The 17577-nt window shown below is 36.2% G+C and overlaps 1 protein-coding gene across 1 annotated transcript in view; it reads left to right on the top strand.

Annotated features, from left to right (window-relative positions):
* The window catches only part of LOC106053130 (nucleolar protein dao-5-like), a 38889-nt gene that overhangs the window by 1079 nt on the left and 20233 nt on the right, over positions 1–17577 (top strand). The gene's annotated exons all lie outside the window — the stretch shown is intronic.

The following is a 17577-nucleotide window of genomic DNA, read 5'->3' as shown; positions in this document are numbered from 1 at the left end:
ATGCCATACATAACGGATATTTTAGAATGACCACATCGAATTTGGGGTTAGAGGTTAAGATTGACTTATAAAAATCAGTTACCACTAGACTCTTGAGGGGATAACATCGTTTTATAGTGACAGACTAGACTGTGGCCCATTCTGTAATAAACGCTTGTTTGAAGTTTCACCTTGAGTCAACTTGGTCATTGAGTCTGTGTTCCTGTTTAGTACCTGTTCAATCTTGTTAAGTGATGTTCATGTCCCGAACTTGCAGTCGTAATACACTCAACAAGGTATGCACGCACTTAGTCTAATTAAGTATCTTCTAGAAATACTTCAGCTACATCTGACTTACACATGCATCCGTTATAAAATAACACCTTGAGTCAACTTGGTCATTGAGTCTGTGTTCCTGTTTAGTACCTGTTCAATCTTGTAAAGTGATGTTCATGTCCCGAACTTGCAGTCGTAATACACTCAACAAGGTAGGCACGCACTTAGTCTAATTAAGTATCTTCTAGAAATACTTCAGCTACATCTGACTTACACATGCATCCGTTATAGCAGTGATGCCCAAAATACGGCCCGCGGGCCACACCCGGCCCGCGACGTGATTCTATCCGGCCCGCCGAAATGTCGGCACAAAGTTTAGAAAATCCATTGTCTGAAAAAATAGTTTAAAAAATATCTTTCCCTACGTTAGAGTAAATGGATTGGTACCTATAGTAAGCCAATAGATTTGTTTTATAAAGAAAGAGTTGCTCCCTTTAAAAAACATAACATTAAACAGCTTTAGGAAATCATACAAATAAATAAATAAGGCGTCATTCTTGGTTTGAGACGCGATAGTTCGATTGATAGATTACACCTAGAGTGGAGGATGGATGAGAATATTTACCTAAAATGAGAAGAAAATGAGTCGGTTGCATGTCTTTTTTTTTTTTTTTTTGTTGCCTCTGACGAGTCTACCAACATATCTGATACCGCTCAAAATTTTGATATTTCTTCGCGATAAAACAGTTTGAAATAAGAAAAGTAATAGATATTTGGAGCATGCATGGATCGGCAGTGGCGAAACACTGACAAAAAAGTTTCAACCATCACAGAGAATCTTTTTCTCTTGGAGAAATTAGTGGGAGTGACTACTGATGGTGCCACAACTATGGTTGACAGCAATAGTTTTTAGAGGTCGAATGGAACCGAGCCTCTGTGGTCTCGTTGAATTATTCACCAATAAAATCTATGGACCATGTGATGATGATCGTGTTCAGAATGAACAATATTCTTCGTTTCTAAAATCCATCTGCGGCAAATGTGCCAAATGCCCAGGCAGAGCTACAACTGAAACTGATAGACTAACAAACTAGACATCCTTGCTTGATACATTTCAAGTGATGCAGACTATTGATTTCTAATTCGTGTTTCTTGCATAACCTTTTCGAAATCCCTGAAAACAAGTGTTATGAATGATCACAATTGACTTACTGACTTAATCCTGTGCACTCCCATGGGAGCATAGGGCCCCAAATCCTCCAACAAACTCGGTTCTGAGCAGTTTTCTTCATCTGCTCCCAATAATTACAAGGACTTATTAGTGGGACAAACTTTTTCAGGGATGAATCGTGCTACGTAATCGTATCGTCTCTTAGACGAATATCTAGAATTCTAGATTCAATTCTTTGACTTGGCGTCTCAACTATTAGGTCGGATATTTAAAAGTAGTTTAGGATAAACTTCTTATGAATTTATTTAAATACTAAATTCACTGGTTTCTCATAAAAATTGGTTTTTATTGTATTTTTTTTTCTCTTTTTCTTCATGTGGCCCGCGACATAAGTGTTGGATATTAAAATGGTCCGCCGTCCGAGTGAGGTTGAGCATCACTGCGTTATAGTATATATAATATATATATAATATAAATCTTATAAATTAGTATAGATCTAGTCACTAGTCTAGTTTTGTATTGTCAATCAGATTGTGAACCTAAAGAGTTTATATTAGATTATAATCTTTAAAAAATAAAAAGAAAAGGATGACAACAACTTGAGGTAATGACTTAATCTAGGCCAAAGCATGGTATGTCCGAGTATGGGAGGACTTATGGTTATGAAATTATGTAGATTTTAATATAATCTAGTTAAAATAAGGGATGCACTGGATAGTAGCTAGTTCCAACTAAATATCCAACCATATTCAGCACTGGCCAAATATCAGTGCAGGATAGTTGGTCCGATAGTAAAAGTACACTGTAATACTTACATTTCTATTTTAATAAAAAGTATACAGTGGGCATGGTTTCATTAATGTCTGTTATAAATGGAATATATATGAACTTTTATATTTAAAATAAAATAATGTGCTTAAAAATCTATGAATATGCACCAGGCATATTTTATTACAAAGACAAGGCGTGTTAATAAAATGAAACTTTACATTATAATTGAGCAATGCATACATAGCAGCAATGTTTGTCTTGACCTTTGAGTGGGTTAGTTGACATGTTAAAATTTATATTCCTTAATTATGCCACAGTGACCAGACGTCTGTCTAGCAGGTATATCTCCAGAGGTAGAAATGAACAACTCCCACCCTTTTTATTTGTTTAATTCATCACATTGAGTTCATAAAGGGACATGTGAGCACATTAAGTCAGCTGGGGTGGACATAATATTAAGATATATTCACACTGTCTAGAGGTCACACCTTATGATGGAACTTAGTTTGTTTACTTGAAAGTAAATCTTTATTGGGGTAGGGGTCTGGACTTCAACTCGCAACTCTACATGGGCAACTGGGTAATGAGTTTGCTTTTTTTGGAGATAAATCTCAATTAGGAGGGTTGGACTACAAGCCACACCTCTACACAGGTGCAGAGTTTGCTTATTTGGAGATAAATCTCAATTAGGAGGCTGGACTATAGAACACGCACTGGAGTGATCCTTAGCTATACAAACCGCAAGATTATATTACTATATTTCATAGACCCGTAAGCTAGTGTTTACTTTTGATGTAAATAAAGTACACAGCTCAGATCCGTGTATATAAGCATAAAAGACACTGACCAGGACTATCTTAAAAGAGAGAGCTAGACACCTCCTACTCCTTGTTTGTTTAGTCCTTGAATTTGATAGAAGTTGACCATTTTTAAGCTAGAATGGATGTATGCAACATGTGTAACAAATAGTAATCTACTCTGTATTCACCCGTCACTTAATAGCAGGGCCGGACTCAACTGTTGTGAGGCTCTATGCGAAACGGATTTGGTGGGGGCCAAGTTTGGGTAGGGATACAGATAATAAGTGAAAATTAAGAATTTGTATTAGAAAATAAATTCATCTTTGCATTTTTTCATTCTATACTACCTACAGAATTACTTTATGAGCCTTGCGTGTAGTGAAGCTATACAGTATAGCATAAAAATTCTGTTTCCTACATAGATCACGCTCAATACCAAGAATTACCAAATGTTTCAATCTATCTACGAGAATCGTTGATCTCAAGTAATTTTTTCATTAGTTTGAGGCAGGAGAAGCTTTTTTCACCAGATTTCACAATAACGGGAATTGCATAATGCCGTTTTTTATTCATCGGACGTACTATTGGCGTTTTCCATATTGAAAATGACAATTTTTGTCTATATATTTCAGGAGATTTTTTTTTTTTTAGTTTTCAAAGATTTTAATAATTTCCGGAGATTTCCAGCACTTTTTCGTGTATTTTGCAATTTCAGGAGATTTCAAAGAGTTCCTGGTAAATCAGGAGGCTGCCGGAATTCTGTTATAAGTTATAAAATGGTTTAATTTAATAATTTTCACCTAGAATTAGTGCGGGTCCTTTGAAAGTGCAAGGCCTACTGCGGTCGCATAGGTTGCATTGGCCTAAGGCTGGCCCTGCAAAATAACAGTGTATGCTACGCAGTGGGTCGACTAGTATATAATAATAATAATATATAAATATTATCCTTTTAAAAGTTTTAAAATTGCATTTAGTTGATTGTATAAATTCTTAGTTGCCATAAATATTTATTCAGTTGTGATGATACATTTTAGCAGATTCTATGAAACATATAAACTTGAAAAAAACATTAAAGCTAAAGAAAATATCCAAGAACAGAAATTTCAAATACTTTTTAAAAAATAAAATTATATCTCCAAAAATAATAATCACTCAAATTAAAATATCATGTTATTGAATCACAACCATCCATCCATCCCATGGCTTCAACACATCATTCCAATCAGATCTGTCCTGAGATTTTCTTTTCCATTTCCGAACTCTTCATTTGTTGTAGATCTGCCTATACATCATCAAGACATAAATAAAATTAAAGTATTGTCCATTTTCAGGCATAGGTTTATTTCTGTTGGGATCTGAAAGTTTTTTTTTTTCTATTTGATGTTTTAGCTTTTTTAATATTTTTTTATGACTGGGTTGTTAGCCAGTGCACAACTATCTTGGGGAGGGGTGCCCTTTCAGCTCTTTGGATAGCCGACTTTACTTTTTGATAAGGTAGCCCTAGCTTTTGTGGATCCCACCTCTTTCTGCACGACAGCAGGTTGGATTTTGGTACACTTTGGGTATTTTATTTCCTCAGTACTGATATGGCGTGTGTGTGTGTTTCCGAGCTGATGATGAAAAAAAAAGGTATCATAATTGCCAGTCTTGTAGAATGATGCCCGATAAGTGGCTCCAGGGCTGGCATTAGGCCAATTTGACTGATTGTTACAATTGTTCCGCAATTTACATTAAGCATATATATATATCACTATCAGTCATGCCTCTGGTCACAGGCTTTTAAAGATGTAGGACTTAAAGAGTTAACATATTTAGTGTAGGTGTTTCGTATTATTGATGAAAGTTATTCAGACATGCCTACAGTCCCGCATTATGCGGAACCGTCCCGCAAAATCATAAAAAAAGCTCACATGTTCCGCCGTTCCGCATTCACGATTTTTTGTTCCGCCAAGTCTGAATTCCGACACACAAAAAAAATCGCTGTTTTTTCATTATTTATTAATAGTGCGAAATGAAAATACTGAATGCAAACTAAAATATATATAGGTCTGTGTTTATTGTTTACATTTTATCTCCCGGACCCGGGGACACGACAATTCGTTCACTGACATTTCGTTCACCGACAAATCGTTCACGACTTTTCGTTCACGCGACTGTTCGTTCACCAGACATTTCGTTCACGCGACTATTCGCTCACAGACAACTTGTTCACCGACAGTTGGTTCACGACAAATCGTCCACGCGACAAATCGTTCACTATCAATTCGTTCACAGACAAATTGTTCACAGACAAATCGTTCACTGGATATTTCCAAAAACAAAAAATTGCTAGAGATCGTTTGTTTGTTGTTAATATTTTGTTAACGAGTACAGTATGTGATAAAAAATTATACTGAAAAGAAAACAGAGATCTTACAAGCAAGCTGAAACATTTAAATGGGTCCTCACTTTACTCTAGGTAACATTTTTACTTTCAACTTGTATGCCTTCTTTGACACTCATGTCCATCATGTAGTCTTGTTCGACATACCCATATTTGCTTATCTTCTTAATAGCGGTCCAGATGTTTAATTAACATACCCATTTTATTGATATCTTTATAACAAAAACAAATCTTATCTTATATAATACAGACGTTTCTTCAAAAAGAAGATGATTACGTCCTACGCGTCATGCATTCTGCCAAGTCGCTGGTTTTCCTGACTAGCTCAGAGAGATAATTTAGCTTTTTAACAATGGTACTAGATTTGGTACAATATATGGTTTCACTGTTCAACTCTGAACGTCACGTACTAGATACAGATCTAAGGTTAATACTTATCAATTAAGACATCTCAGAAAAAAAAAACAACTAATTACATGTACAACACTAGGAAATATTTTGGTTCCCTATCAAAAAATTATAATTTATCGCAATACAACAAAATAAAATTGTTTCAATAAAATTGTTATTGAAGTCCAAGCAATCAAATTAGTCTACCAATGGGTGGTCACATATAGAAACTAAAATAAAAATAAAATAAAACTTCTTTTAAACTTGATGGAAAGTACTATACTATAGTGTCTAGTAGATATTTTCAATGTTAACAGATTGAACATGTGTATAGGCAATGTCCAATAAAGTTTTATTACTTCCAGAGGAGCTAGTCTGTCTAGCACTCCACTAGGTGTTAACTAGAGTATCCAGATGAATGGGTAGATTCCAGGTAGATGAAAAAAAAAAGAGGGGGGTGTAAAGGTATATTAAAGGTGAAAGTAAAAATGTTACCTATAGTAAAGTGAGGGCCCGTTTACATTTTTCAGCTAGCTTGTAAGATCTCTTTTTTATTTTTTTTATTTTAAGTATAATTTTTATCACATACTGTCCTCATTAACAAAATATTAACAACAACAACAACAACGAAATTTAATAATCTCGGATTTGACCTGATCTCTAGAAATTGTTTGCATTTGGAAATAATAGCTACAAAAGTTTTAATGTAGGCTAAATAAATTAAACACGCAACGAAAATGTATAAAATTAACGCTATGTTACTATCCAGTGAACGATTTGTCTGTGAACAATTTGTCCGTGCCGTGAACGAATAGTCGCGTGAACGATTTGTCGCGTGAACGATTTGTCGTGAACCAACTGTCGGTGAACAAGTTGTCGGTGTACAAGTTGTCTGTGAGCGAATAGTCCGTGAGCGATATGTCGCGTGAACGAATTGTCTGGTGAACGAAATGTCTGGTGAACGAAAAGTCGTGAACGATTTGTCGGTGAACGAAATGTCAGTGAACGAATTGTCGTGGAACCCCCGGACCCGGCGAGTCCTAAATTTACGAAGATATGGGGGATCATATGGTTGAGCTAGCAGCTAGATCTACTCTAGTAGTCTAGGTCTAGATACTAGTCTAGATCTAATCTTAGAATCTAGTAAGTGCTAATAAGTTAATAAGCCAAATTTTCCATTTAAATCCCTTTCTTTTCCCGACAATGGCTCTACTACTAGTACTAGTCTAGATCTAGTCTAGTATACCGACTAGATCTATTTTTAGTGAATTTTAGTCTATTCTAGTTTTTGAGTAGATATAGAATAGATCTAGTCTTTATAGATAGTTTCATATAGTTAGTATAGATCTAGATCTGAGTAACACAACTGAACTGGTTTCTAAGTAAAATCAAAGAAAAGGATTTTTAACAAAATACGTTATTAAAGATCTAGATCTAGACGTAGATTCTAAATGTAATTAATTAACTTAGACTTAGACACAGTAAGGCTAAGGCCTAAATTATTTGAGTAAATAAGGCTCTAGATCTAGATCTACTAATTAAAATAATTACATTTTTAATTTATTTACATAGTGACTTTTTTTAGAAGTAGGACTAGCACTTAGACTAGAATCTAGATAACTAGATGTCAATACTAAATCTAGATCTATCTAGAAATAGACTTAGAAGGGGATAGATCTCTAGATTCTAGATCATTTATATGTATCATTATTGCACATTATGTAATAAATTTAGTTCTCAATAAGTCTATAGATCTAGACATAAATATTTAGATCTATAACTATAATATAATTATTATAATCTGTGTTCTTAGACTTAGGACTTAGAGGACTTATTAGATGTAGATCTAGACTAGTACTAGTAAGTAAGTAACCTAGTAGACTCTTAAATTATGTATTTTAGATCTAGAACTAGAGACAGCATCTAGAGTGACTAGAGTAGAGCCCTAGAAAAGGATAGATAATCAAGTAGATCTAGAATAATCTAGATCTAGTCATTAGATTTAGATCTAGTAGTAACAAATAAAAATAGATAGTAACATTTGAGTCTAGACTCTAGGTCATTAGAATACATTTTGGTTAGAATTCATCATATAGGAGTTAGAACTATTGATTTCAAACAAAGGACATAATTATGAATTAAAGATTTTCTTATTTTTAATTATACTATTTACATCTAATTTATAAGAAGCAAACTAGTATTGTTATTAAAGTAATATAATTGAAGTTTTATTTATAATGCCTACAGTATGGCTGACAAACATAAACGCGCATATGTTCCACATTGGGGCCCAAAATTCCACATTTTCAACCTGAGTGTTCCACATTCTGGGTCTTGGGGGTAGGCATGTCTGGTTATTGTAAACAAATTTAGCATCCATAACTCAAATGGAGTTTGATGATGATGATTTGTAAGGCCGGCCTTGAGTGGCTCTGTCATAATATATGGTAAGAATGAGAGATGATATAAAGATTTTAAACAGTAAGGACATGCTTTTGTAGTGTAAGATTTCGCTAAAATACCATTTTATAGCATTTAAGTATTACTATTAGATTTATTTCATATCAAGTTGAATTTATTTATATTGTTAATAAAAGTTATAGTTAGTTTAGTTTTAAAAAAAAAGAAATTTGTTCAAATTATTTCAAATTGTACAATTTAAAATATAATATTCCTACATAGGTTTAGTTGTACTAGCTATCTGGTGCAACAAGTCAATGACCGATCATCAACAGTAGCCCACTATATCTGAAGGCCATTCCCCTATCCCCCATCTGGGAGGCGCTTGTGGGAAATGAAAAACACTCAAGATTGAATCACATTTAAACGATAATTGTTAAACTTAATCAAACACACTGTATCTCTTCTTCGTTACCTAGTAGCGTCCTTTAATAATAATTGCAAACCCTAGTAGCATTGAGCTAAATCGTGGATAGAATGTAGTTCTGTTTACCCTATTATCAGATTCTACAGCACATGATTGCATGTCTTTTTTTTTATTACTAATAATGAATGACTTCACAAAATCAAGAAAAGTTAAGACCCTTGCTCTTACTGTGATCTGTTACAATAGACAACAACTGTCAGGGCAAAAATAAAATTGAGTCTTAGTGGTGGCTTAAGATAATGTCTGAATCTGGAGTGTAGATTTAACATGGATAATCCAAACTAATTCTGTGTGCTTGTATATTAGGGGACTTTTTCTCCAACTATTCTGTTCATTTTTTTTTTTTGTCTTTCATGCTATAAGATTCTTGCAATGTGTTCCTAACGATGGAAATGTTTGGGAATATGTTAGGTGAGGGGACATCTGATAGAAGGTTGTGCACTATTTAGGAAAATTTTATATAATGCCAACTTTTGATCTCCTCTCAACCTGTCCTGGCTTAAGAATACTTTGGACAGAACAATAAGCCACATGATGTTTACTATATAATCAGTAATTGAGTGTTTTTACAATGTCATATTTGTTTTTGTTTTGACTGTGGCATCACCTTGGACACAGCATAATTGATTCACTACACACACATTAGGTTTGATTGTTTTGACAAAGCAACACTCACATGTGTTGCCCATGAGCATCATTGCAACAGATGTTGAGTCAGACTTGAGAGCTGTTAGAAAGGGTTTCATCTAGAACACTGAGCACACAATATTCAATTTGGTTTGGTTTAATAGTTCAAAGTTCGTTTTAGAATCGTTGTCCATTTCAACTTCATTTTTAACAGGTTTTTTTTTTTTGTGAGATATAAATACACACAATACACAAAGAGGAAATTTAGTAATGAAATGAAATTCAAATCAATTGTCTGAACAATCTGAAAATGAAATTGAGCTTTTCTTAAAAATGTTCATGCACTTACCATTAATCCATTAGTGGTCATGCACTTACCATTAATCCACTAGGGGTCATGAACTTACCATTAATCCATAAATGTTTATGTACTTACCATTAATACATCAGGGGTGATGTACTTACCATTAATACATTAGGGGTCATGCACTTACCATTAATCCATAAATGTTTATGTACTTACCATTAATACATCAGGGGTGATGTACTTACCATTAATACATTAGGGGTCATGCACTTACCATTAATCCATAAATGTTTATATGTACTTACCATTAATACATTAAGGGTCGGTCATGCACTTACCATTAATACATTAGGGGTGATGTACTTACAATTAATACATTAGGCGTCATGCTCTTACAATTAATACATTAGGGGTCATGCTCTTACAATTAATACATTAGGGGTCATGCACTTACCATTAATCCATTAATGTTTGTGTACTTACTTATCATTAATTCATTAGGGGTCATTCACTTACCATTAATCCATTAATGTTTATGTACTTACATTAATACATTAGGGGTCATGCACTTAACTATTAATGCATTAGGGGTGATGTACTTATCATTAATTTATTAATGTTCATGGTATAGTGGCGGTATAAATAAAATCAGTCCCCTTTATAGTTTGTGTAGAGAATTAGTGATTGCTTAAAAGTTTGAAACTAATAATAGATAACTATAAAACGTTCTATTTTCGCTGGCACAGTGGTTAGTGTGTTGGCTTGAGGAGGATTAAACCCTCAGGTTCGAATTCAATTCATACTTTTAAAAAATGCATTTAAAAAGCTATCACGGTAACCTTCACACAGAAACACCTTCCTTCTCCTCCCTGCCCCTTCTTTTCCCCACTGGTCCAGATAAGTGAAACAATCATAGCCCATTGAGAAAGCTAAAAGCATGAAATAGCACCTAGAAACAACTGGTTAACAAAAAAAATTTCTAATGGCAAAGATTTATTATTGTTAGTCTAGATCTATTACAAGTTTAATTACTTGACTGTTCCAAACTTATTGATTCAGCTACGCCCAACTTTTAAAGTATTTTTCTTTTATTTTTCTTGTTTCATTGATAACAATACCCACCTAATCGTTTCTCTTTTTGCCCTGCGGCAATGACTGTCTTTTAAATTCTTCTTGATCAGAAACATGACTTCATTTTTTATTTTTTTTTAGTTTCCCCTGGAAAAAATCTGGAGTGCAAGCCCCCAATTAACATTTGAACTTCCCTTTTGATGGCGGATCTATCTTAACGGTCCCGCCACACTGTATCTCTTTTAACGTATTTTTTCCTTCGGCCTGTGCTGCACATATTTTCTTTGGCTCATTTCCAGACGAATCATGGTTCCTCTCATTAGACGGACTTAGACAAACCTCTTGCTTTATTTATTTTAAAAAGCTCAAAATGTTTTATTTATCATTTCTTTATTTTATGACACCCCTTCAGTTTCAGCTAACAATAGTCTACACATGGTTGCTCTATGTAGAGTTAGACACACGATCGTTGGGTCTTATCTCTAGCCAGCTAGTCCAACTAAACCGTTGTAGGCGTCTTTAGCTGTAAATGCCAAACTTTAGTTCATAAAGAAGTTTGTAAAAAGTTTTTGTTTTAATTAAAGTTTGGCATTTAGAGCTAGACGTACTTTGTTAAGGATAAATCCACACACACAGATTAGTCAAAGTAGATGCATGTAAAAACAACAACAACATCACAAATGAACTATTATCCTGACCAGTTGATACTGCAAGCACAACTCCTAGACTACGTCTTTCTGTCCCTCCATCTTGTCTCCCCCACCCCACCACGTCCACGTTCACTCCCCTCTTTATAAGCTTAACTATCAGCCTTAGTTGTATACCTGAAGCACGAACTTAGAACACATTCCATAACACCCCGTTGTATCTGCTTTAAAAACAAAAAAAGTTAATGTACGTTAACAGTTGTACATACCTTACGTTTAAAATAACCATGAAATCATCGCCACCTTTTCACTTGCCTTTTGTTCATAAATCGGCCTGTAACCGATTCAACTCCTAATGTATAGGTCTCGTTGAAGGTGTTTTTTTTTTCCACTTGAATTGTATGAACAACTTTGAATGTATTTACTCATGTACCTACTGAAAGCTTGTCGAATGAGAAATGAAAAACAAACACTGCCCTTTTCTCGGCATCTACAGCTATCGATGGACTGGTATCAAAATACAATTTATAGAAAACAATGAATGGGCCTGCCATTTAAAGAGATTCTATCCAATGCAAAAGACGAAGAGGAATGGAGAAAGACTGTCAACAGATCTTGTGGTGCCCCAACGGACCAACAGGCTCAAGTCACTAAGCGATAGGTGAAGAAGAAATTAATGGAAGAATAAAACTAAGAACTTGTATCAATTCATTTATCACTACATTTCTATGAAGTCATACTTGTTTCTGGGACTGCTTGCAGTACCTCCAAACGCTTAGATTTGCTCTCGGCCAGGTAACAATGTTGTCAACAACTGCGAATTTGGAAGGTTCACAATTTGTATAAATTCTTTGAAAGTGTTAACTTATTATAATAATAATTTCACGAATGTAATGACGCGTAGAAGTTGGGGGTTATTCGGGGATTTCCTTAGCGACGCGACGTTGTACTAAAAACTTGGAACGGAAATAGATTAGACAGGCCAACGAACGAGAGAGAACTCTTGTAGGAACACTTAGGAAAGGATGTCGACTGTGCTTTTTGTAATAAAATGTTATTATATTTTTTTAAAGAGACCGTATTACGTATTCTATTTGTTCGGTTGAATACTTAGAACTCGCCACTAAAAGTAACATCATTTCAAGTCAGCCTTAACAGATATAACATCTTCCTCAATAAAAAAAAAACAACAACAAAAAACTTTCAAACCACGAAAATATCTCTTAATTTATTTAACCCTTTCCGTGTTCGTATGTCGCACTTATATCTAGGAATGAAGTGTTTTGAAGAAGGACCAATATCTCTTTGAAAATTACATTATATACAAACTAACTCAATTTCCCAAATCCTGCCCCCCCCCCCCAAAAAAAAAAAAAGAAAACAACAACAGCAAACCTTTTCTTAACAAAATGGCTATATTATTATCACAACTAAAATCTGGACGTGTCTATTCTCTCGTTATTATTGACTAAAGGCTGGCATTCTTCTATTTGTGTGACTTTTGTTCTGAGCGGGTGTTTCAATTGTGTATTAGAACAACAACTAGGTAACTTGTCGACTTGTTATACTTTCACTTGTCAGCTTCCACTCTCAATGGACCTCATTCACCAATCGTAAACAAACAACATTTAGCCACGTGATAATAGTGATAAAACAGTGAAAATTACGTATCACGTGACAATCTTTATGGATTGCGTAATGGACCTCATTCACCAATCGTAAACAAACAACATTTAGCCACGAGGCGCTCTATATCTTCTATATAATTTACGATCTCATATTTAATTCATGATGGTTGTCACGTGACAGTTTTTTTCCCATTGTTTTATCAATAAGATCACCTGACTAAATGTTGTTTGTTTACGATTGGTGAATGATGTCCATTTGTATAGAAGATATAGAGAACCACGTGGCAAAATGTTGTTTGTTTACGATTGGTGAATGAGGTCCATTGGTTATTTGAACAGTTTGGGGTGTATTAAAACTTCAACTAGGCGTGGCCAATGTGTACAAGTCAGAAGGGAGAGGCTTATGTCTAGTCTAGAAAGCCTCACTGTTACAGATATGTAAGTGAGTTTGGACACGTACTGTTCCTGCATCTGTTACAAGGGGCATCCATCAGCTGCTGTCATGTCTTTATGGAAACATATCTTTGTCTATCGCTCGTTTTTCTGACCTCTTTGTACAGTAGAATCAAATCGATACGCCCATAACCGCTCACATTAGTCATTCAATAAGGTCACATGTGGACTTGATGATTTTTTCTGTCTTTGTTTTCCAATGAGTCCTATTGTTCATCCCGTCTAGCCATCAGTTTATTGTCGACTTTATTTATTCAGAGGCAGATTCACTAGACTGCGTCTTTTCATTAGTTTAATGTTTCCTATAGGTCACTATAGGAAAGTTAAATAAAATATAGACTTGGTCGCCATGTTCGTATTGTTATTCCCTGTACAACAACAAAATTAAACATTGAGTTGAATCGAATGTATGTCGTAGAAATGTAAAAGGCAAAATGTAAAAGGCACGTTTCTGTAGCTCGGTTTTATGAGCTACTGGCAACAAAACATTAACTTCACTGGTTGATTCACTTTCCAGAACATTGTTTAAATCTCTCGCTTTCTGAACCTTTGTCCAGTGAATTCTAGTAGCGCCTTGTCTTGTTTCTTTGAAGTAGCTGTCCAATAGGAAGACACTTTAAGAAGTCCTGACCTCTCACACTTGCATTCTATTTGGTTGTACCTGTTAGTTGTAGCGCATTCCCGCGCTTCGGTACGTTGAAATAGTTGGCACTTGTTTGCTTGAACCGAAATCTTTTTTTAATGGAAGAGCCCGCATTAGAACGCCCCGCTTCCCTTCCCACACTCTCTTAGCCCACAAAATATATTTCTTTGGTTCGTATTCAGTTCGAGTCTTTATACATGCTCAGTCTTTTTGGCTGGTCAATAACACGCGCCTCCATAGAGCTAGTTTGTAGTTTTTTAAAGTGCTTTGTTTTATTATTGTCAACGTAATTACTCTGCAATTCTAATGAAACTAATAGACTTTCAATTTTATAATTTCGTTCATCTTCTATACAGATCCCCCCCTTTTTTTTGTGTATACGCCTAAAAGAATGCAATTAATTTATGTTTCTAACAGTAGAAAAAAAAAGTATCATTTTGTGCTATTAAACATTTGTATTTAGGCTTTTTGACAACGTATTGGAAAGCACTGGGCTTATGTTGTTGTTTTTTTTGTCGCCTACATATATGGGAGAATTAGGGTGAATGAAGTCCTAGGGGCTTTGCATGTGTATAGAATACATTAACGTATGGAAAATGAATTGTGTGGTAAAGTCACTGGTATAAACCGCTTGACCATTTAACTGAGAGTGATGAGTTCGAATCCTTATGTAGACTTGGAATTTTTTATTCAAATTTGACTCTTGGCACTTGCTGATTTGTGTTTGCCTAGAGGCGGCAAGGAAACTTCCGATATCTGTATCCCCCACACATTCCCGTGCCCAGTCGAGATATGACCAGAGTGTACTGGGCATGCCTGGAAGACACGCTATATGTTTTGTTTTGTAAAATGTTTTACATGTTTCGGATGTTCCTTCAGAGTTGAAGATAGTTTACTTCCTAGTCCAAACCTCCCGCAGGACGACGGGGGATGGGGACGACAGTCCAGCGCACAAACCGCACGACCAGGCAACCAACCTAAACCAATTACTAAAGCAATAATGATATTACACATTTTACAAACCATCAATAGAAATAGCAACGGTAAGGTTGTAGACGCCATCTATTACGTTTGTGAAGATTGTTGCAATCAATTCATTTCAAAAGTAAATCTATACTGGGTGGTAGTATTACAACTAGCAATGGTCTACAGATTGTGCCCGGGTGGTAGTATTACAACTAGCGATGGTCTACAGATTGTGCCCGGGTGAGAGTGTTACAACCAGCAATGATCTACAGATTGTACCCGGGTGAGAGTGTTACAACTAGCAATGAGCTACAGATTGTGCCCGGGTGAGAGTGTTACAACTAGCAATGAGCTACAGATTGTGCCCGGGTGAGAGTGTTACAACTAGCAATGATCTACACATTGTACCCGGGTGAGAGTGTTACAACTAGCAATGAGCTACAGATTGTGCCTGGGTGAGAGTGTTACAACTAGCAATGAGCTACAGATTGTGCCCGGGTGATAGTGTTACAAGTAGCAATGATCTACAGATTGTGCCCGGGTGATAGTGTTACAACTAGCAATGATCTACAGATTGTGCCCGGGTGATAGTGTTACAACTAGCAATGATCTACAGATTGTACCCGGGTGATAGTGTTACAACTAGCAATGATCTACAGATTGTGCCCGGGTGATAGTGTTACAACTAGCAATGATCTACAGATTGTACCCGGGTGATAGTGTTACAACTAGCAATGAGCTACAGATTGTGCCCGGGTGATAGTGTTACAACTAGCAATGATCTACACATTGTGCCCGGGTGATAGTGTTACAACTAGCAATGATCTACAGATTGTACCTGGGTGATAGTGTTACAACTAGCAATGATCTACAGATTGTGCCCGGGTGATAGTGTTACAACTAGCAATGAGCTACAGATTGTGCCCGGGTGATAGTGTTACAACTAGCAATGAGCTACAGATTGTGCCCGGGTGATAGTGTTACAACTAGCAATGGTCTACAGATTGTGCCCGGGTGAGAGTGTTACAACTAGCAATGATCTACACATTGTACCCGGGTGAGAGTATTACAACTAGCAATGATCTACACATTGTACCCGGGTGAGAGTGTTACAACTAGCAATGAGCTACAGATTGTACCCGGGTGAGAGTGTTACAACTAGCAATGAGCTACAGATTGTACCCGGGTGAGAGTGTTACAACTAGCAATGATCTACAGATTGTACCCGGGTGAGAGTGTTACAACTAGCAATGATCTACAGATTGTACCCGGGTGAGAGTGTTACAACTAGCAATGAGCTACAGATTGTGTCTGGGTGAGAGTGTTACAACTAGCAATGAGCTACAGATTGTGCCCGGGTGAGAGTGTTACAACTAGCAATGAGATACAGATTGTGCCTGGGTGAGAGTGTTACAACTAGCAATGAGCTACAGATTGTGCCTGGGTGAGAGTGTTACAACTAGCAATGAGCTACAGATTGTACCCGGGTGAGAGTGTTACAACTAGCAATGAGCTACAGATTGTACCCGGGTGAGAGTGTTACAACTAGCAATGAGCTACAGATTGTACTTACATAACGGTGACGCAGAGGGAGGGAGGGAGGGAAAGTAGTTAAAGATTTAATGAGACTTGGAACTTCAGAATTGCAAATATGGAGTGGTGTTTCTTGAGTCTAGGGCAGGGGTTCTCAACCTGTGGGTCGCGACCCCCTTTAGGGTCGCCTAAGACCATCAAAAATATGGATTGTTATTGTCTATTCCTCTATTGCTGTATGTGTGTGTGAGGTGGGGTCGCGGCAGAGTGGGAGATTGTAAAAAGGGGTCGCCGTGCTTAAAAGATTGAGAACCGCTGGTGTAGGGCTTGCCGCATCTACACATAAACAAAAAATCTCAGCATCCCGACTGTTTTATTTGATTTTCAGCTAATCAACTCAAATTATTTCAATTCTGCACTCCTAACTATTCAATATGCCTTAAAATGGAAATCATTTTTCGTGTCGACCTCGCTTGAATCGGGTTAAATAATTGTGACGCTCAGCATGCTAGCACCATGAATAGTACAAGTGATCATTTGATCAATATCTGAATGTCTTGTTCTATCACGTGGCATGGGTCAACTAGCCTGACAGATGGGTTGGCCTTTATGTGTAATCAAGTCACTATAATCAGAGTCTTCAACTAATGACCTGACTAAATACTTAATACACACATTTAGTGCCAACTTGGCAAATGTTGCTCAAAGATTCTGACTTTCACAGGACATATAAAACATACAATATTTTGTATCGAATAGAATCACCTGTTTGTTCGTTCAGAACCTTTGTTGAGATAATTGTAAACCCAGGCAAGCATCTCAACCCAAGAGAATTTTGCTGCAATGGGATTTGTATTCACAATAGAGAGTAATAGTGAGACACACACACATAGTCAGCCACCGCCACACAACTCTGCTTTCCTATTGGGCGGAACTCAACACTCAAAGCTTTAGTGTGCATGGTGTGCACCTCGTGCGTCCTAGATGCTGGTGTGCAGCCCCGAGTCGTAGTCATAGAGTCTAATTGTATAACTTTCCACAAAGG

Source organism: Biomphalaria glabrata, chromosome 13, assembly GCF_947242115.1.
Source record: "Biomphalaria glabrata chromosome 13, xgBioGlab47.1, whole genome shotgun sequence".
In the NCBI taxonomy this organism is placed as follows: domain Eukaryota; kingdom Metazoa; phylum Mollusca; class Gastropoda; family Planorbidae; genus Biomphalaria; species Biomphalaria glabrata.
Note: the sequence above shows the minus strand (reverse complement) of the source record. Positions and strands in the feature narration are given on the sequence as shown.